This window comes from Somniosus microcephalus, chromosome 21 (assembly GCF_052327205.1).
Source record: "Somniosus microcephalus isolate GS21.2 chromosome 21, FLI_Smic_1.0, whole genome shotgun sequence".
NCBI classification, from domain to species: domain Eukaryota; kingdom Metazoa; phylum Chordata; class Chondrichthyes; order Squaliformes; family Somniosidae; genus Somniosus; species Somniosus microcephalus.
Genome location: NC_141007.1, coordinates 41,068,739 through 41,089,943, shown reverse-complemented (window position 1 = coordinate 41,089,943; position 21,205 = coordinate 41,068,739). Strand labels below are relative to the sequence as shown.

General features: G+C 43.4%; 1 protein-coding gene across 2 annotated transcripts in view; it reads left to right on the top strand.

The window, feature by feature from the left end:
* Positions 1-2,807: 2,807 nt before the first annotated feature.
* Positions 2,808-21,205, top strand: part of LOC147102729 (myosin-10) — a 179,376-nt gene continuing 160,978 nt past the window's right edge. Inside the window, exon 1 of one of the 2 annotated variants that reach the window (XM_085963478.1) lies at positions 2,808-3,031. The gene's annotated coding sequence lies outside the window, so the exon portion shown is untranslated. The remainder of the gene's footprint in view (positions 3,032-21,205) is intronic. The other variant, XM_085963480.1, reaches the window with a different exon arrangement.

Sequence of the window (21,205 nt, the reverse complement as noted above, 5' to 3'; positions counted from 1 at the left end):
AAATACGTGGGGTTACGGGGATAGGGCTTGGGTGGGATGGCTGTCGGTGTAGGGACCGGGTGCTAGGGTTTGGATGATCAGCCATGATCTCGTTGAATGGCGGAGCAGGCTCGAAGGGCTGAATGGCCTACTCCTGCTCCTATCTTCTATGTTTCTATGTTTCTATTAATGACCTAGACAAGGGAACTAGATGTAATATCTCCAAATTTGCAGACGACACAAAGCTGGGTGGGCGTGTGTGCTGTGAGGAGGATGCCGAGAAACTCCAGGATGATTTGGACAGGTTGGGTTATTGGGCAGAAGCATGGCAGATGCAATATAACGTGGATAAATGTGAGGTTATCCACTTTGGTGGCAAAAACAGGAAGGCAGGTTATTATCTGAATGGCAATAGATTGGGAGATGGGGAAGTGCAACAAGGCCTGGGTGTCCTTGTGCACCAGTCGCTGAAGGTAAGCATGCAGGTGCAGCAGGTGGTTAAGAAGGCAAATGGTATGTTGGCATTCGTAGCAAGAGGGTTTGAGTACAGGAACAAGGATGCCTTGCTACAGAAGTACAGGGCCTTGGTGAGACCACATCTTGAGTATTGTGTGCAGTTTTGGTCGCCTTATCTGAGGAAGGATGTTCTTGCCATGGAAGGAGTTCAGCGAAGATTCACCAGGCTGATACCTGGGATGGCAGGAATGATGTATGAGGAGAGATTGGGTCGATTGGGTTTATACTTGCTGGAGTTTAGAAGAATGAGAGGGGATCTCATTGAAACTTATAAAATTCTGCTAGGACTGGACAGACTAGATGCAGGAAGGGTGTTCCCGATGGTCGGGGAATCCAGAACCAGGGGTCACAGTCTAAGGATAAGGGGTAAGCCATTTAGGTCAGAAATGAGGAGGAATTTCTTCACCCAGAGAGTGGTGAACCTGTGGAATTCTCTACCACAGAAGGCAGTAGAAGCCAATTCATTAAATATATTCAAGAAGGAGTTGAATATATTTCTTAAGGCTAAAGGGATTAAGGGGTATGGGGAGAAAGCAGGGACCGGGTACTGAATTTGGATGATCAGCCATGATCGCATTGAATGGTGGAGCAGGTTCGAGGGGCCGAATGGCCTACTCCTGCTCCTATCTTCTATGTTTCTATGCAAAATACTGCGGATGCTGGAGATCTGAAATAAAAACGGAAAATGCTGGCAATGCTCAGCAGGTCAGGCAGTATCTGTGGAGAGAGAAACATAGTTAACGTTTCAGGTCGATGAGCTTTCCTCAGAATTGATGAGATACCTGATATTTGATATCAAGAATATTAGTTAGATTATTAAACCGCTATATTTTCCATTAGTAGACATTTTCGTCTCACGTTTAAAAGTGCTATACATTACAAAGCATGGTGCATTCTGAGAATTATACTGTCAATATTGTTACTTTCGGTGCTAAAATTGACAGGGTTGTCGGGATAATAAATGGATGACCTTGAATTGTTGTAAAAGTTACTAATTAGAAATTGCCACACAATTACTTCAGTGAAGGCTTTTAGGTCGAGTCTTATTTTATACCGATCTTAGATTTAACAATCTAACGTAATATTTCGTCTGCCGGCCCTATGTGGTATGCAGCTGTGAAACTAGACTGCTGATCCCACCAGAGGGTGATGTAGTGGCGTGCGTGCGATTTCCACACACCTCATTTTGCCTTATATGGCCAATGACTAGCCTCTTGCAGTCTCACGATGCAAGTCAATGAAACCAGATGTTGAATGTTGGTGATAAGGTGGTGGAGGAAAGCCAATTAAAATAGCAAGATTTGACTGATGCAGACAGGAAAGTTACCTGATTAATGAGCCCGAAGTTCTATTTTTGATTAAAAACAAATTTAAGGAAATCACACCACAAAACAAAAACGATTTTCACCTTTTTCTTGCTAAAAGACCAACGGGGTCTTCAGATCTCCTCCGTCATATTACACATGCACAGGATTGCTCATGCAGATTTATTTATTTTAAGACGGTAATTCATAAACAGCTGGAAGATTTAGTTGAACCAAAGACTCAACATTTCGGAATATGAACTAACATTAATTCAATCGGCAATTAAAAATGTTGGTATTTAATTATTTTCATTGCGAATTCCTGGAGTGCAACTATCACCAGAACCCCCCTATTAAAATGATTAGTAATGCACATTAAAAGTTTTTTCCCATATAATAGGAGTTCGTTTCTGTTACTGGTATTTTGCACGTTCTATGTTAATAAATTGTTTGAAGGGCACAATACCAAACCGGGGGCTGTTTTGTCTGCTCTATTTGTCACTGGACGGCGCTGCAAACCCAACGCTATTTGCAGCATCCCCCACACACTGCATGATGTCATCTCTTTCACAGGACACGGTTCACCAAGTCCCTGCTACCCCTGACAGAGAGACACACACACTCCGGCAACTGGTATATTTAAAATTAAAATATATAGAGAAATATGCAATTGCAAAACTGCTCTTTATTTAGAAATGAATCCAACTGTTTCATCAGGGAAAGGGGGGCGGGAGTCATAAATTATTCGAATAACCTGCTGACATGCACCCCCACTGTTCCCAATCACCCTCCTCCTCCTCCTCACTCGGCGGCGGAAGTGTGCGGGGCAAAACTGTGGTTAATCAGACAAAGGACCAATCTGCATGGCTCCAGCGTTTTAAATCGCCCTGGAGATTGGATGATTGACAGGTCCCGGAGCCAATTGGGACTGGCAGCGAACGCTCAGCGGATGAGCCCAGTGTCCCGCCGTGTTTGACAAGCGCGCCGGGCCAATCGGAAAACGGGAAAGCCTGAATGAAGCGCCAATCAGCGAGGCGGGGGCGGGAGCCGCGCTATCAGCAGAGCTTGCGGTTCCTTCCTTTCATTAGGGAGTTTGTGCGTTAAAAGTGAGCGGGGGAAAATTTCCTGTTCTAGAGAACGAAAATTGCATTGTTTTGACCGCTGTCGAAGATAAAATTGTTTCTGGAGGAAGCTCCTGGTTGGTTGCAGGGAGACTTTATTTCAAGCGAGAGGTGAGGTATTTGAGCCGCGGCTACATTATATCCACGACTGTCCCGCTTGGGATGGTTTCTTCAACTGAAACGTGTAACATTGTTGCCGTTATCTGAGGAATTTTCTCTTGGCTCTGTCTGCAAGGGTGAGGTCATTGAATTACTGAACTAACTGAATTGTTTCTAACAGAGTTTCAATGCAACCGAATTCGTTTATTTGGGGGGAAAAATCTTGGGAGTATTTTGTCAGTTATAATCTTTTTCAGGATTCATTTGGTATGCTTATTTTAAAATAGATATTCCGTTTTGTTTCTGGATTTTCAAACTCTGACTCGGGTTTACATTTTATTACATGTATATACATTTTTAAAGCTGGAAACTTGTAGCGATTAAGATATATTGAGCAGGGAAATGCGTCTCCTTAGGGGCAGTGTGACTAGTGACTGCAGCAAGTCAAAAAGTAAGCCACGTTTTTGGGGTGGGGTGGGAGCTGGTCTCTACCCATGGAGTAGTCCTGCATGTGTCGAGTTATTCAGTGACAGCATTCGAGTTTTTTTAACTATCGGACTGTGCGCTTTGAAATCCAAGAACGTCAGCTCTGGAGGCATGTTGTATGATGGTCATTCGGCCCAGTTTAAACTCTACCAAACTGTGATTGAACGCAAATGCAGGGCCACATTTGACACAAGTCATTGTCCAATATATATATATGACTTAATAGTTTGCTGGTTCTTCTGCCCTCCCACCATCTATCTCACCAGATAAGGCCACCTGTGACTTTGCATGTCTGAGCTCTTAGCATTTTGTATTCTTAAAGTGAAGCATCTTGTTGATCTGCCTATTTATAGTGACTACATAGCATCAGTCTGACAAACAAATGAATCTGTATTAACATGACTAAGAGACCATTTATCTTTAAAGATCACACTCGAAGACATTTGTTGAGAGTAATGAGGTTTGTTCCATCAGATGTACTGAATCCTAACCAATTCCTTTCTGATTTAGTGAGCTGTATACCTAATCTCTCCCACAGGCAATGAGACATTGTCCAAGTAACTATATTTTTTTCTAGCTTATTTATTTGTGCTGGAAGAAGGATGAACTTTATTGCTCCCAGCTGAGCTCTGAATCTTGGCTATTTGCTATATGTCTGTAGTGAGCTACTGAAAGACTAGAACTGTGCTAGATGGCATCCTTTTTATAAAAGTTATGTTCAAATGTTTGATTGCAATTTTGCATACTTTGTAACTGTACAAGAGCTATTTTTGTAAGTGTGTTTAATGATTGCATGCTTCATACTGTGGATCACCTGAGGGTCTGGGGCAGTGGAGGATAAAAATGCATGTGATTCAGTTGCTGAAAATTGTGAAGTGAGGCTGAGTTTTCTTGCATATTTATCCAAGTATTTACACTTTCCATCCTGTTCTCCCTTTTTGTTTAATGATCTGATTAAACTAAAGGACATGCCATCATAAAGGTGGAAATAAGTTAATTGTATTTTTGTGTTCAGGTCTATTTAAAAATAATAGCTTGCCTCTTCATAGAGGTGTAGACAGATTGTGATTACTGGTCTTTCTCGTCTCCCCTCCCCATCTCCCTCAACTCATGACTGCTACTTATCTGTATGCCACCTGATTTAAGTGTATTCACCGGTAGATGATTTCAGTTTTCTCCATGCTTTCCATTGTTTTCCCATGCTGACTCTAGCCCATGCTTTCCATTGTTTTCCCATGTTGACACTAGCCTACAGTCCCAAATAACCATTTACAAAATGATGACATGATTGAGTCTCACTGGTCTTGGATGCAGTGGGACTTAACTTTATGGCCTTTTTCTAATGAAGTGAATATCTTGTCCTATTTCCATGAAACTGCCTTCAGTGTCCATCTTGTAGTTTATAGTAAGCTTCTGGTCCATAAAGACCTTAACTATTGACTTTGCATACAGAGAAAAACAATTTTCAGGATGTTAGTTTGTTTGTGTTCTAGTTGGGCAGTGCAAGTGCCTAGAAACCTAGAAACATAGAAGGTAGGAGCAGGAGTAGGCCATTCGGCCCCTCAAGCCTGCTCTGCCATTCAATGAGATCATGGCTGATTACCCAAACTCAGTACCCTGTCCTTGCCTTCTCCCCATATCCCTTGATCCCTTTAGCCTTAAGAAATATATCTAACTCCTCCTTGAATATATTTAATGAATTGGCCTCTACTGCCTTCTGTGGTAGAGAATTCCACAGGTTCACCAGTTGCTGGGTGAAGAAATTCCTCCTCATCTCTGTCCTAAATGGCTTATCCCTTATCCTTGGACTGTGACCCCTGGTTTGACAGCTGAAAGCTCTAGACATTTGAACTGACTCTTTTTTGTCTTATAACTTTCAATCAGACTTGGAAAACAATGCAGCCACGTAACCAAACCCCAGTATACAACTTCAGGGTTGGAGCTAGGCAACATCATTTGGGCTGCATTGATGGTCCTCCTTCAAAAACATGTGGAGCATGCAGGATAATAAGTGCAAAGAGACAAAGCAAATCATGCTTTGAAACACTGGAATTTGAGGCAGAAAATATTTGAATGGATAGCATGACCATTGGATCAAGTATAAAGTTATACAGAAGTGGGTCATTTAAAGAGACGAAAGATGTCACGAGAACTGGAGGGAAGCATAATAGCAGATATGAAACATAATGCCAAAAAAATCCCTACAATACTGTAGCAGTAACTGGAGTGGAAGGTAAAGTCCTACTTTAAGTTTTTTTTCCCCCGTACAATCTATGTTAACGATTTGGAGGAAGGGACCGAGTGCAACATATCCAAGTTTGCCGACTATACAAAGATGGGAGGGAAAGCAGTGAGTGAGGAGGACATAAAAAACCTGCAAAAGACATAGACAGGCTAAGTGAGTGGGCAGAGATTTGGCAGATGCAATATAATGTTGGAAAGTGTGAGGTTATGCACTTTGGCAGAAAAAATCAAAGAGCAAGTTATTATCTAAATGGAGAGAAACTGCAAAGTGCTACAGTACAAAGGGATCTGGGGGTCCTGGTGCATGAAACACAAAAAGTTAGTATGCAGGTGCAGCAGGTGAACAGGAAGGCCAATGGAATCTTGGCTTTTATTGCAAGGGGGATGGAGTATAAAAACAGGGAAGTCTTGCTGCAGTTATACAGGGTATTGGTGAGGCCACACCTGGAATACTGCGTGCAGTTTTGGTTTCCATATTTAAGAAAAGATATACTTGCTCTCTAGGCGGTTCAGAGAAGGTTCACTCGGTTGATTCCAGAGATGAGGGGGTTGACGTATGAGGAAAGGTTGAGTAGGTTGGGCCTCTACTCATTGGAGTTCAGAAGAATGAGAGGCGATCTTATCGAAACATATAAGATTGTGAGGGGGCTTGATCGGGTGGATGCGGTGAGGATGTTTCCACTGATGGGTGAGACTAGAACTAGGGGGCATAATCTTAGAATAAGGGGCTGCCCTTTCAAAACTGAGATGAGGAGAAACTTCTTCACTCAGAGGGTAGTAAATCTATGGAATTTGCTACCCCAGAGAGCTGTGGAAGCTGCAACATTGAATAAATTTAAAATGGAGATAGACAGTTTCCTAGCAGATAAGGGAATTAGGGGTTACGGGGAGAGGGCAGGGAAGTGGACGTGAGTCTAGATTCAGATCAGCCATGATCCTATTGAATGGAGCAGCAGGCCCGAGGGGCAGTATGGCCTACTCCTGCTCCTATTTCTTATGTACCAGGGTGGACACTATCAATTATCCTCAATATTTTTGTGTGTACTTTGGGACCTTGACTAGTAAAGCAAAGGTTCTAGATAGTTCTTCAGTGAGATGAGGGAGGAGACATGTGAAGCACTGATTGTCATTGAAAACTGGGGAAGTCCTGCTAGATTGGAAGGATGCAAATGTAGTTCCCATATTCAAGAATAGTGATGCAACCATACCTGGCTGCTACTGACCAAAATAATTGGGACGCTAATGGAATCAATAGCAAAATAGAAGTATACCTGTATAAAAATAGCCTAATAAATGAGTCAGTATGGCTGCTAAAGGGCCCTCAACCTCACTTTTCTAAAGAGACCACCCAGATTGCGTAGAAGCTGTACAGTGTACTGAACTAAGCCATCCTTTGATAAAGTATTGCATGAGTAACTCCTTTACTATGATCAGCGAGTGTTGTCAATAATGTGTAGACATGGCTTAGTAGCTAGCTAAAGGGAAGGAAGCTGGGTGCAGTCAATGTAGGAGTTAGGCTGGAGCATGGGATTGAGTGAGGTTCCCCTGTGGTTTCTGCTAGTACCCTTCCTATTCCAGCTATTGATGAAGGCCTGAATTTGCAGTTTCATGGAAAAAGTGAGAGTAGATGCCCTTGACATCAAAGCAGCATGCACTTTAGTTTTGCTAGGGCTTCTTGGTGCCATATTTGAATCAATGCATGTCGAAGGGAAAACCATCCAGTAACTGGAGTCATGCCTGACACACAGGAAGATGGTTGTGGTTCAGTCCAATCATTGCAGCTCCAGGAGTTCCTCAAAGATGTCTTTGGCCCAACCATCTTCAACTGCTTCATCAATGACCTACGCTCCATCATAAGGTCAGGAGGGTGGCTGTTAATTAGCTGTTCCAGTGTTCAGTATCATTCATGATTACTCTGATAAAGAAGCACCCCATGCCAGCTTGCAGCAAGACCTGGATAACATCTAGACTTTAGCTGACAGCAGGTATCATTCATACCATGTGCCAGGTAATGACCATCTCAAATATGAGCCCAGCCATTGCCCCTGACCTTAACTACATCACCATCACTGAGTCTTTGACCAGAAACATCTTGGTGGTCACCATTGAGCCAAAGCTTTACTGGGTTAGCCATAGCAACACTGTGTGGTTATAAGAGTAGGGCCAAAACTGGGTATTCTGCCATGAGTTGCTCACCACCTGATTCCTCAAAACCTCTTCACCATTTACAGGATTTAAATCAGAAGTATAATGAAATACATGTACTCGCCGATGAGGTACACCTGCAGCAACACTCAAGAAGCTCAACGCCACCCGGGACAAAGCAGTGCACTTGATTGGCACCCCTGACTCAATATCCACTCCCTCCATCATTTGGTGCACTGTGGTTGCAATGTGTACAAACTAAAAGATGCACTGCAGTAACTCACCAAGGTTACTTAAACACACCTCTGTCCCCTGTAACCCCTATTACCAAGAAGGACAGGAGCTGCAATTTTCTGATTGTTATTGCCTGCACCTTTTCCACTAAGTCTCACACTATCCTGGCTTGGATGTACATTGATGTTCCTTAATACATAAGCAGGAGTAGGCCATACGGCCCCTCAGGCCTGCTCCGCCATTCAATAGGATCATGGCTGATCCGAATCTAGACTCGCGTCCACTTCCCTGCCCTCTCCCCGTAACCCCTAATTCCCTTATCTGCTAGGAAACTGTCTATCTCCATTTTAAATTTATTTAATGTTGCAGCTTCCGCAGCTCTCTGGGGTAGCAAATTCCATAGATTTACTACCCTCTGAGTGAAGAAGTTTCTCCTCATCTCAGTTTTGAAAGGGCAGCCCCTTATTCTAAGATTATGCCCCCTAGTTCTAGTCTCACCCATCAGTGGAAACATCCTCACCGCATCCACCCGATCAAGCCCCCTCACAATCTTATGTTTCGATAAGATCGCCTCATTCTTCTGAGCTCCAATGAGTAGAGGCCCAACCTACTCAACCTTTCCTCATACGTCAACCCCCTCATCTCCGGAATCAACCGAGTGAACCTTCTCTGAACCGCCTCGAGAGCAAGTATATCTTTTCTTAAATATGGAAACCAAAACTGCACGCAGTATTCCAGGTGTGGCCTTACCAATACCCTGTATAACTGCAGCAAGACTTCCCTGTTTTTATACTCCATCCCCCTTGCAATAAAAGCCAAGATTCCATTGGCCTTCCTGATCACCTGCTGCACCTGCATACTAACTTTTTGTGTTTCATGCACCAGGACCCCCAGATCCCTTTGTACTGTAGCACTTTGCAGTTTCTCCATTTAGATAATAACTTGCTCTTTGATTTTTCCTGCCAAAGTGCATAACCTCACACTTTCCAACATTATATTGCATCTGCCAAATCTCTGCCCACTCACTTAGCCTGTCTGTCCTTTTGCAGGTTTTTTTATGTCCTCCTCACTCACTGCTTTCCCTCCCATCTTTGTATCGTCGGCAAACTTGGATATGTTGCACTCGGTCCCTTCCTCCAAATTGTTAATATAGATTGTAAAGAGTTGGGGTCCCAGCACTGACCCCTGCGGAACAGCACTAGTTACTGATTGCCAGCCTGAAAATGAACCATTTATTCCAACTCTTTGTTTTCTGTTAGCCAATCTTCCACTCATGCCAGTATATTGCCCCCAATCCTGTGATTTCTTATCTTGATCAGTAATCTTTTGTGTGGAACCTTGTCAAATGCCTTTTGGAAGTCCAAATACACTACATTCACTGGTTCCCCTTTATCCACCCTGTATGTTACGTCCTCAAAGAATTCAAGCAAATTTGTCAAACATGACTTCCCCTTCATAAAACCATGCTGACTCTGTCCTATTAAATTATGTTTATCCAAATGCTCTTACTGTTTCTTTAATAATGGACTCCAACACTTTGCCAACCACAGATGTTAGGCTAACTGGTCTAATAGTTTCCAGCTTTTTGTCTACTTCCCTTCTTAAATAAGGGTGTTACATTAGCAGTTTTCCAATCTGCCGGGACCTTTCCTGAGTCCAGGGAGTTCTGGAAAATAATCACCAATGCATCCACAATCCCTACCGCCACTTCTCTCAAGACCCTAGGATGTAGGCCATCAGGTCCGGGGGATTTATCCGCCTTAAGTCCCATTATTTTACTGAGTATCATCTCCTTAATGATTTTAATCGTGTTTAGCTCCTTTCTCTTTCTTCCCCCCCCCCCCCCCCCCCCCCCCCCCCGCCCATTGCCCCCTGTTTGTCCAGTGTTGGGATATTTTTAGTGTCCTCTACTGTAAAGACTGACACAAAATATTTGTTCAGCGTCTTTGCCATCTCCATGTTCCCCACCACTAGTTTCCCAGTCCCATCCTCTAAGGGACCAACGTTCACTTTAGCCACCCTTTTTCTTTTTATATAGCTGTAGAAACTCTTGCTATCTGTTTTTATATTTTTTGCTAGTTTACTTTCATAATCTATTTTCCCTTTCTTAATTAATCTTTTTAGTTATTGTTTGCTGGCTTTTAAATGCTTCCCAATCTTCTATTCTCCCACTAGATTTGGCTACTTTATATGCCCTTGTTTTCAGTCGGATACTATCCTTTATTACTTTAAGCCACAGATGGCTCTCTTTTACTCCCCTTTTTCCTCAGTGGAATATATTTATCTTGAAAGATGTGAAATATCTCCTTGAATGTAGACCACTGCTCTTGTACTGTCTTACACTTTAATCTGTTTTCCCAGTCCACTTTAGTCAATTCTACTCTCATACCTTTATTTAAGCTCAGTACGTTGGTTTGAGATCCAACACTCTCACCCTCAAACTGAATTTGGAATTCAACCATATTATGGTCACTCATTCCAAGGGGATCCTTTACTAGGACATTTTTTATTAATCCTGTCTCATTACACAGGACCAGATCTAAGATTGCCTGCCCCCTGGTTGGTTCAGTTACATACTGCTCAAGGAACCCATCCCTAATACACTCTATGAACTCTTCCTCAAGGCTGCCATGCCCAATTTGATTAGTCCAGTCAATATGAAAATTAAAATCCCCCATGATTTATAGCTGTTCCCTTATTACAAGCCCCAACTATTTCCTGATTTATACTCCGACCAACAGAGTTGCAACTGTTAGGAGGCCTATAGACTATGCCCACTAGTGACTTTTTCCCCTTATTATTCCTTATCTCCACCCAAACTGTTTCACTATCCTGATCCTTTGACCCAATATCATTTCTGACTATTGCAGTGATTCTATCCTTGATTAACATAGCAACCCCACCTCCCTTTCCTTCCTGTCTGTCCTTCCTAATTGTCAAATACCCTTGTATGTTTAGTTCCCAGTCATGATTATCTTGCAGCTATGCTTCCGTAATGGCCACCAGATCATACCCATGTGTAGTTATTTGTACCATCAACTCGTCAATTTTGTTACGAATGCTGCGTGCATTCAGATAAAGAACTTTCAAATATGTTTTCTGACAATTTATTCCTGCTTTTACCCCTTTTACTACTTTACCTTTATCATTATCCATTCTGTCCCTTCCTGACACGCTCTGGTTTTTAATTCCCCCACTGCTACCTTGCTCTATTGCCTTCTCTGCTGTCATTTTTATTTTTCGCTCTCTTAAAACCTCCCCCCCCCACTAATTAGTTTAAAGCCCTCTACAGCCTTAGTTATTCGATTCACCAGGACTCTATTCCCAGCACTGGCCAAGTGAAGTCCGTCCCAACGGAACAGCTCTCTCCTGTCCCAGTACTGATGCCAGTGTCCCAGGAAGCAAAACCCATTTCTCCCACACCAGTCTTTGAGCCACGCATTTAACTCTCTCTCTCATTTTATTTACCCTAGCCAAATTTGCACGTGGCTCAGGTAGTAATCCAGAGATTATTACCCTTGTGGTTCTGCTTTTTTAATTTGGCCCCTAGGTGCTCAAACTCCCTCAGCAGAACCTCCTTCCTTGTCCTATCTATGTCGTTGGAATCCTGGAATTCCCTACCTAATGCCAACCTGGGAAGAATTGAGTCTTTGTAAAGAGACCTTCGGGGAATCTATTAAAGATGAATGAGGTAATGCAGGGTAGAAATAGGAAGACATTTATCTGTTGTGTGGAATTGAACTTGCTGAGCTGGACATTGAAAGACCATGGGGTGTTGAATGACTCATTACTCACCATGTCCCAACAGTGTGCGGTGGAATTAAGCAAAACCAGCAAGATACAGGGTTACAAAAGCTGTCCAGGATCCCAAACACGCCTTCCAGATGAAACAGCAATTTGGTATATTGTATTTGCTGCTCAAAATGCAGTCTCCTCTACATTGGGGTGACCAAATGCAGGTTGGACATGTGCCGCAAAGTGGTCACCCATTCAGTCTGCATGTGTGACCGAGCTTCCAGTCAGTTTAATTCTCCGCTCCACTCCCACTCTGACCTTTCTGTCCTCTGCCTCCTACACTGTTTCAATGAAGCTTGAGGAGCAGCACCTCTTTTATATTCGGTCATGGGATGTGGGAGTCACTGGCAAGGCCAGCATTTATTACCCATCCCTAATTGACCTTGAGAAGTTGGTGGTGAGGTGCCTTCTTGAACCGCTGCAGTCCGTGTGGTGAAGGTACTATAGTGCTGTTAGGGAGGGAGTTCCAGGTTTTTGACCCAGCGGCGATATACCTCCAAGTCAGGATGGTGTGTGGCTTGGAGGTGATGGTGTTTCCATACATCTGCTGCCTTTGTCCTTCTAGGTGATAAAGGTTGTGGGTTTGGGAGGTGCTGTCGAAGAAGCCTTGGCGAGTTGCTGCAGTGCATTTTGTAGATGATGCACACTGCAGCCCATGGTGCGCCGGTGGTAGAGGGAGTGAATGTTTAAGGTAGTGGATGGGGTGCCAGTCAAGCGGACTGCTATGGTGTTGAGCTTTTTGTGTTGTTGGAACTGCACTTGTCTTTCGATTTAGATGCTTTACAACCTTCAACATTTGAGTTCAATAATTTCAGTTCATAACCTCTGCCCCCATTTTTCTTTCTCCAGACAGCAGCTGTTGATTATTCTGTTCCCATTTACACCTCTTCTAGACTCATCTTTTGTTTCTTGTCCCATTACCCCACCCCCTTTTTGCCTTGCACCATCATCCCTTTTGTCATTCAATCTCTCCTGCCTTTCACCCTGTCACAGACCTTGCCTTTTGTTCTTTCCTCCCCACCCCCTTTCCCTTCCTCTGTACTTGCTTAAAATCTGTTACAGCTAACATTTTCCAGTTCTGATGAAAGGTCATCAACGTGAAACGTTAACTCTGTTTCTCTCGCCACAGATGCTGCTTGACCTGAGTATTTCCAGCATTTTTTTGTTTTCATTTCAGGGTACAGGGTTATATTACCAAAACATTTGAATTTAAATCCCTGGAAATTGAGCTGAATCTCGGGCTGTACCTTGAGTACTGTGTATAGTTCAGGTCACTGATGTAAAGGGACAATTCAGGCTCTAGAGGCAATGCAAAGGCACCGATTGAGAGGAATGAACTATTTTATTTGTCTATAAATAGCTGGAATCATGAAGTGCAGATAATTGATTTGTGCCACCAATTACTTCTAAAAAATACACTTGAATTTATCTGCTAATCACTTGTTCATAATCAAAATGGCCTCTGCTAGATTTACTTCAGTGGCTAATTGTACTTGATCTTCAAGTAAAGGCAGCTGTAGATGCCAGAGTAATTTTCAACCACAATTCTATTTGGAGTCGAGACATCATTGAGATTCCAAGGCATAAAAGAACCTCTTAAGTTGATGCATTGTTATTGTCATCTTTTATGAATAGGCTAAATATGACCTTTTGTTAAGCCACAAATGGTTATTAATATGTAATTAATAGTACAGACCTACAAAGCAAATCCAAATGACATTTCACAACTGAAGAACTTGCCCTAGTTTAATGGTATAGACATAGATGTAGTAGCGAGAGTTATATGAAGATCAGGATTTCACTTTTGCAAAGTTTTCTGTTAGACTTAGGCCAGCCTGTGTTTTACTTTGTGTGGTATTTCATCACTGTTGTAAAGCCTATAATCTATTAAGCTCTTTCTGAATATATTGCTTGCACCTTACAGAAAATCTGGTGCTGCGAAATAATTCTGATGGGTCGACTGAGTGAAATAGAGTTGTCCTTTACATGCTGATGTTGTCGGGGAATACTGATGCCAAGCGCAGTTTTGTTAACTGACATTTTCCCCTCTGGTTTCCACTGAACTTTTGGCTCTAAAATTGATGATTTCTAGCTGTTTTTGGAAAGTCCAAAGTAAACACTGAAAAATTCCTAGATGTTTTCAAAAAGCTAAAACGTGGCTTTCCTATTGTACTAATTCATTTAAGGTCACTTGGGGATTTGTGGGCTTTCACAAGATGTGCAGAATAGCGAGTGATGCCAAATCTTGTGTGTGGAGGAATGGTGCAAATAGAAGATTTTCAAACTTTAAAGGCTGATTGCCTAAGCTCCAGTGTATGCACATGTAATTTAGTACACTTTAGAGCATTTAGTTCTTTAAAAAAAAAATTTCCATTATAAACTCCCGTGTCCACATTTATGATGGAAACTATATGTAAACTTCTCGTGCTGTAATTACACCATCCTGCCAGTGATGGCACTATAGCACCTCCACTGAGGTGGAAGGTGTATTTACAGCCTGCCCAGTTTTACGTGGGTGCTTTTCATTTATAATTATGCACATGGGGATTTATAATGCAGAAGTTGGCAGGAAGTGCTTATGGAATGAAGATTTTTAATAGATTACCAGTAACGTCCCTTGTCTTGGATCACTATAATTGGCTGGGGGATGGCCAATTGAATGTTAGGGAAGAAGCTGATGCAGGATGAGGGGGTGGGGTAATTGAATAACTTGACTTCAGATGTCTTGTGACTGACTTGACAGTTGAGCTGGGGGTGGTGCTGTATTGATGCATCCAAGTTTGAAAAACTAAGGTAATGCTCCTGTCTTCAATCTCTGAAAGGAGGCATGTAGGAAGACTTGCTTACTTCAGTGTCAACAGGAGCAGAAGGGTATTCTGGAGTATGCACACCTTTTTTGAAGCGAACCATTTATGACTTGTAGAAATCAATAATAAATATTGTGTAAGTAAATGCTAAATTGAGGTGAGTGGATTATTCTGTTGATGTGGGCATTGCCTAGCACTAACCTACCCAGACAATTGAAATAGTGTAAAATGGAATTATATTTTTTAATGGAGGGTGTGGAGAAGCAAGATGAGGTTTATTTGTGGTGGCAAATTGCTGAACATTTATATATAAAAAAAAAACTACCATTAGCACCTAGTCACTAAACAAAGTGCCAGCATTGGGACAATGAGGCTAATCTAGACTGATAAATGGCCAGAGATATGTGATCAGATAGCCAGGAAGGATTTTAGCATTTATTTTGCTGCAATAATGACACCCACCTAATTTTGAATAACTGTCATGGACCACAGTAAAATCACCAAGATATAGATTAATTGCAGAGATATGAAGATTGTAACTGTTTTTCAGGGTTTTTTTTTGGGGGGGGGGGTGGTTGGGGAGGAGGAGGAGGGAGAAAGAATGTCACATCTCAGCATTTCTTTGGATGTAAAATCAATTTTAATATGAAATAAGATGCAAGATTATACTTGCAGCTAGCAAGTTAACTAACTGGTTTATATATTGATACTCTAATGAAGGTATATATTCTGTGTAACAACAGAAAAGGCTGGAAACACACAGCAGGTCAGGCAGCATCGAGGAGTCAACGTCTCGGGTCGAGGACAAATGTCCTCGACCCGAGACGCTGACTCTGTTTCTCTCTCCTCGATGCTGCCTGACCTGCTGAGTGTTTCCAGCCTTTTCTGTTGTTATTTCAGATTTCCAGCATCTGCAGTATTTTGTTAATATATTCTGTGCATGTCTGCATTTTTTTTTTTGTGGACCCTTGATAATTAAATACTCCTTGAAGTATGTCCTCAAAACTTGACACACAATTATCATGAGATTGAATGAAATAACCTTTTTCTTGACTTGTTTTTTTTTCAGCTAGGGATAAGTTGCTGAGCGAGGGGTTTGGCTTTAACTTTATTTTGAGTGAATTCATATTAAAACCAGTTGGTAATGATTGATGGGAGAATGGAACAAACAGATTCTATCATCCTGCTGGGCATACAGCTACGTTTTATATTCTAACTTCTACTGAATTCATTGTTGTACGTTCATATCGGGAAATGAATGGCATACTGAAAATTAGCAGGGTCTTGCTGGAATTTGCTATTGAGAAAAGTTGTAGGTATCAAAAATAGTAATGTAATGAAGATTTTAAGGTGAATTGTAGATTTTAAATGCAGTAATTGGGTGAAATATTAGAAGTGTCAGTGAAGGGTTGGTGTTTCCAAATAGATTTATGGCGTACAGGTTCATGGAAGTTTTGAAGACCGTGTTAGTGCAGTTATGATCACTCTATGTAAAGAGAGCAATGCAGAGGATTCTGACAGCAGCAGCAATGATTAATCTGGCTTTCAATATTTTTCACTACAAAGAGGCTAGGGAATTGGTCTATTCTCACCTAGGGAGAGGGGGGAGGAGTTTTTTTAAATGAGGGGAAATAATGATGTACAAACCCAGGGTAGGAGAACATGAGCTAAGAAATTGCTAATGGTTCATTTACACTCCAACTGTAATGTCAGAAGTTTTTGGTGCATTTAAATGCGAAACGTAGGAGTGTAAATAAGAACATAACATAAGAAATAGGAGCAGGAGTAGGCCAATCGGCCCCTCGAGCCTGCTCCGCCATTCAATAAGATCATGGCTGATCTGATCCTAACTGCCAATCTACTATCACAGAACCATCTCCTGAATCTAACAGAATTAGACACACGAAATAGGAGCAGGATCAGGCTACACAGCCCCTGGGCCCGCTCTGCTACCCACAGGGCCATGACCGATCCGAACCTAGACTCATGTCCAAATTCCTGCCCGCTCCCCGTAGCCCTTTATTCCCTTTACTTCTAGGAAACTGTCTATTTCTGTTTTAAATTTATGTAATGATGTAGCTTCTACAGCTTTTTGGGGCAGCATATTCCATGGACCTACCACCCTCTGAGTGAAGTAGTTCCTCCTCATCTCAGTTTTGAAAGAGCAGCTCCTTATTCTAAGACTATGCCCCCTAGTTCTAGTTTCACCCATCATCGGGAACATCCTCCCCCAATCCACCCGATCCAACCCCTTCACAATCTTTTATGTTTCAATAAGATCGGCCTCTCATTCTTCTGAACTCCAATGAGTAGAGTCCCAATCTACTCAACCTCTCCTCATATGTCCATCCCCTCATCCCCGGGATTAACTGAGTGAACCTTCTTTGTACTGACTCGAGAGCAAGTATGTCTTTTCTTAAGTATGGACACCAAAATTGTACGCAGTATTCCAGGTGCGGTCTCACCAATACCTTGTACAACTGAAGCAATACCTCCCTATTTTTATATTCTACCCCCCTAGCAATGAAAGCCAACATTCCATTGGCCTTCTTAATCACTTGCTGCACCTGCATACTAACCTTTTGAGTTTCGTGCACCAGGACCCCCAGATTCCTTTGTACTTCAGTACGTTCCAGTTTCTTGCCATTAAGATAATGGCCCAGAAATTCGGGTCGGGGGCTTGCCGCGCGTGCAAGCCCCCGATATGCACTTACCCGACGCGCCGGCCATTGAGCTTCAGGGACGCCTGGAATTCCTGTTTTAAAATGATGACTCCCGGGCAGCGTCTGAGGTCACGCCGCCCAGGAGTGCAGCCAGCGCGAAGCCTGTAGCGCGCTGTGCAACTGAGACACGCCCCTTGAGGTCTCAGTTTAATAGGACACGCCCCAATGTTTCTCACAAGCTGCTAAGCATTTTTACATGCAAAGCAGCATTTTTAAATAGGTTTTTGGTATTTTTATGAAGCTTTTGGTAACTTTTATAAACTTTTAAAAACGTTTACATTATTTTGAAGAATCTGAAGTAGTTTTAAACAGAATTAAAGCAATTTAAAGACTTTTAAAAGCCCCAAGAATTTTTTTAATTCCATTTATTTATTTAGCAATGTCGTCGTCATACGTGTCTTCACACTGTTCCCTTTGGGGAACTGTATGAAGTGGTGGAAGGATTTATGGCCGTGATTAACGCTCATTCCGTGACTGTAACCATCTTTGAACCAGCCATTAGGGTGGTTAGTCCTATGGCGGGAGGGTTTTACGGGCTCCCACAAGCTATACAAGGAGGGGGGGCCACCCACACCCACGGACGCAAATATCCCACTGGATGTCAACCCAGAATTTAGAGCCGGAGCTCCGACTCCACTTGCCGGGACTGTCTGGAGCGGGGTTCGAAACCCTACCCCGTCTGGCCCAGCGGCGGGGATCCTACCGCTACGCCAAAGGCCCAATCCGATTAGCAACGTGAAATGGCTGGAATGAGCACAATTCACGGCATTAAAAGAACTCACAATTGAACTGATGATGACCTCAGCAATCTCCTGAATGAGGTGGAGGCGCAGCGCCTGCTCATCATTGGTAATGAGAAGTCCAAGGTGCCGCAAAAAGGACAGATGATAGCTTGGTCTTTCAAGTGGCAGCATAGGGCTCCAGTCACGGGGAGGGAAAAGGCGCAGGAAACGTATGGGTGTCACCTCTTGCGCGGAGTGGGCCTTTTGCGTAGCGGTAAGCATCCCCGCCGCTGGGCCAGAAGGAGTAGGGTTTCGAACCCCGCTCCAGACAGTCCCGGCAAGTGGAGTCGGAGCTCCAACTATAAATTCTGGGTGGACATCCAGCGGGATACTTGCGTCTGCGGGTGTGGGTGGCCCCCCCTCCTCAGATGGGTTGTGGGAGCCCGTAAAACCCTCACGCCATAGGACTAACCACCCTAATGGCTGGTATGAAGATGGTTATGGTCACGGAAGGAGTGTTAACGTGGCCAGAAATCCTTCCGCCACTTCATACAGTTCCCGAAAGGGAACAGTGTGAGGATACGTACGACGATGACCTCTTGTGCAATGCACCTCCTTGGACCCTCAGTCGCAGATGCAAGGGGGCAAATCGTGCAATTGTTAAATTTTTCATTTTATTGACATGTAAAATGTTGGCCCAGTAATTCCCTTCCAAACGCGCGAGTACGGTCGGGGTACTTGCGCGTCTGGCCGGAGGAAATGCCGGTTTTCAGCATGCACAGCGCATGCGGGGAAAACCGGCATTTCCTGTCCTCTGAACGAAGGGGTTCAGAGGCAGAACGCGTGCGACTGTACAGGCGTGCGCAGTAAAATTCGCCACTTTCATTCATGCTTTCAGTGAGGTCAAGTCCTTACAACTTACACATGAAAAAAGCATGAGTACAGTTGCTCCAGAGGCTGCGGAGGAAGATATATTTTATCGTGGAGCTTCTGAATTATTACCAATGCATCCACAATCCCTACCGCCACTTCCCTCAAGACCCTAGGATGTAAGCCATCAGGTCCAGGTGATTTATCTGCCTTGAGTCCCATTATTTTACCGAGTACCACTTCCTTAGTGATTTTGATCGTGTTTAGCTCCCCCCCCCCCCCCCCCCCTCCCCAAATAGCCCCCTGTTTGTCCAGTGTTGGGATATTCTTAGTGTCTTCTACTGTGAAGACTGATACAAAATATTCATTCAGTGTTTTTGCCAGCTCCATATTTCCCTAGGGAATGTAGCCGGGCAAGTGGTGGAAGTGTCAGTAGGAGAGCATTTTGGCGACAGTGACCATAATTCGGTGAGATTTAAGGTGGTCATGGAAAAAGACAAAGACGGCCTGGAAATAAGGGTTCTAAATTGGGGGATGGCCGATTTTAATATGATAAGGCAGGATCTGGCCAAAGTGGACTGGGAGCAGCTACTTATAGGAAAATCCACATCAAAGCAGTGGGAGGCTTTCAGAAGGGAAATAGAGTACAACGCCAACATGTTCCTGTAAAGGTCAAGGGTGGGACCAACAAGCAAAGGGAACCTTGGATGACAAGGGATATACAAAAATGCATTAGGAAAAAAAGGGGGGCTTTTGGCAGTTACAAAAGACTAAAGACGGAGGCAGCCCTAGAGGAGTATAAAAAGTGCAGGGGCATACTTAAAAAAAGAAATTAGGAGGGCGAGGAGGGGCCATGAAATAACACTGGCGAGCAAAATAAAGGAAAATCCTAAGATGTTTTATAAGTATATTAAGGGCAAGAGGATAACCAGGGAAAGGGTAGGGCCCATTAGGGACCAAAGTGGCAATCTGTGTGTAGAGCCAGATGATGTAGGCAGGGTTTTAAATGAATTTGTTGCATCTGTGTTCACTATGGAGAAAGATGATGTAGACATAGAAATCGGGCAAGGGGACTGTGACATACTTGAACATATTAGCATCGGGAGGGAGGAGGTACTAGCGGTTTTAGCAGGCCAAAAAGTGGATAAATCCCCAGGCCCGGACGAGATGTATCCCAGGCTGCTGTGGGAGGCAAGGGAGGAGATTGCAGGGGCTCTGACACAAATTTTCAGAACCTCTCTAGCCACAGGGGATGTACCAGAGGACTGGAGAACAGCTAACGTAGTACCATTATTCAAGAAGGGTAGCAGGGATAAACCAGGGAATTACAGGCCAGTGAGCCTAACATCTGTGGTAGGGAAATTATTGGAAAAAATTCTGAGGGACAAAATTAGTCTCCACTTGGAGAGGCAAGGATTCATCGGGGATAGTCAGCATGGCTTTGTCAAGGGTAAATCATGTCTGACAAATCTGATTGAATTTTTCAAGGGGGGTGACTAGGGGGGTGGATGAGGGAAATGCTGTGGATGTGGTTTACATGGACTTCAGTAAAGCTTTTGACAAAGTCCCGCATAGGAGACTGGTCAAGAAGGTAAGAGCCCATGGGATCCAGGGTGCCTTGGCGCGTTGGATCCTAAACTGGCTGAGTGGCAGGAGGCAGAGGGTGATGGTCGAAGGTTGCTTTTGTGACTGGAAGCCTGTGTCTAGTGGGGTACCTCGGGGATCGGTGCTGGGTCCCTTGCTGTTTGTGATCTACATAAATGATTTGGATGAGAATGTAAAAGGTATGATCAGTAAGTTCGCAGATGACACGAAAATTGGTGGGGTGGTAAATTGTGAGGAGGAAAGCCTCAGGCTACAGGAAGATATAAACGAGTTGGTCAGATGGGCGGAAAAGTGGCAAATGGAATTTAACCCTGAAAAGTGCGAGGTGATGCATTTTGGACGGACAAATAAGGCAAGGGAGTACACAGAGTGGTAGGACCCTAGGAAGTTCAGAGGGACCTTGGTGTGCATGTACATAGATCCCTGAAGGCAGCGGAACAGGTAGATAAGGTGGTTAAAAAGGCATATGGGATACTTGCCTTCATTAGCCGAGGCATAGAATATAAGAGCAGGGAGGTTATGATGGAGCTGTACAAAACGCTGGTGAGGCCACAG